The following is a 694-nucleotide window of genomic DNA, read 5'->3' on the forward strand; positions in this document are numbered from 1 at the left end:
GGAAAGCCTTCGACCGTGGCTTCGTTTGGTCAGCATCGACATCTCTACTACAACAGTACACACATACATACATACATTCACTTGGATACTCTCTTCCTTCACTCACATATACACACGCGCGATACGCAGAGATGAATACAGTCAGGCACACAGATACACTGACTCAACATATATTTATTATATGTAAGGGTAAAGAGAAAGAGAGAGAGGAGAGAGAGAGAGAGAGAGAACTAGTCATGGGTCAGTGATGAAAGGCTTGATACAAAAGCCGAGTGTAAGCTACTATGGCTAGTGTTTACATATGATCTATTGACGTCCAGTGGTCAACTGAAAGTCAAACACAACTATTTCTGTTATAGCAGATCAAAGGATGGACAGTCATGCAAATCTTTGAAAGCTGATCTGATTGAAGCTGACTGCTGCTACTGCCGACGAAGGCAACGGTAGTGGTGCTTAACCCCAAGTTAGTTTTAATCGAGAATTTTCTATGATTTAATCCACTCAAACCATAACTATTCATGGCGTATCAAGGATTATATATATATATTTTTTATAGACGGCATAGTGTTTGATTTGAGGAGGATTTTGTTGCTATTTCTAGAAAGTTGAGTGACCACGGACAGATTCCTTCCTTTGCTTGGTCTATAGTTGGAAGTAGTGGTGGTGGTGGTGCTGGTGATGATGATGATGACGC

Source organism: Octopus sinensis, unplaced genomic scaffold (assembly GCF_006345805.1).
Source record: "Octopus sinensis unplaced genomic scaffold, ASM634580v1 Contig15666, whole genome shotgun sequence".
NCBI classification, from domain to species: domain Eukaryota; kingdom Metazoa; phylum Mollusca; class Cephalopoda; order Octopoda; family Octopodidae; genus Octopus; species Octopus sinensis.